Source organism: Penaeus monodon, chromosome 28 (assembly GCF_015228065.2).
Source record: "Penaeus monodon isolate SGIC_2016 chromosome 28, NSTDA_Pmon_1, whole genome shotgun sequence".
NCBI lineage: Eukaryota > Metazoa > Arthropoda > Malacostraca > Decapoda > Penaeidae > Penaeus > Penaeus monodon.
This window is the reverse complement of record NC_051413.1, coordinates 18274542-18274834: the sequence shown is the minus strand read 5'-3', so window position 1 is coordinate 18274834 and position 293 is coordinate 18274542. Positions and strand designations below refer to the sequence as shown.

At 33.8% G+C, this 293-nt stretch overlaps 1 protein-coding gene across 1 annotated transcript in view; it reads left to right on the top strand.

Moving 5' to 3' along the window:
- LOC119591086 (calmodulin-lysine N-methyltransferase-like) overlaps positions 1–293 on the top strand; it is a 21444-nt gene that overhangs the window by 9109 nt on the left and 12042 nt on the right. The gene's annotated exons all lie outside the window — the stretch shown is intronic.

Here is a 293-nt window from a genome sequence, read left to right as displayed (position 1 = left end):
ATGTGTGTATATACACACATATTAATGATATGCCACTGATTAGGAAAGTATCAGCAAGAGAATGCCATTTTAATTTTCTAATGAATACTGTGTTCCATGGATTCCTACAGACCATATGCATAAGAATCACTGATGGAGAGCATATGTAAGAAATGATATATTTTTTATTTAGTTGATTGGGAAGGGTCATCTCCCCCATCATTTCATGGGGTCACTTTGAACAAAAAAATATTAACCAAGTAGCTAATTGTTGATAAAACTTTGGAAAAGCCAGGTTTCCATTAACCACATGC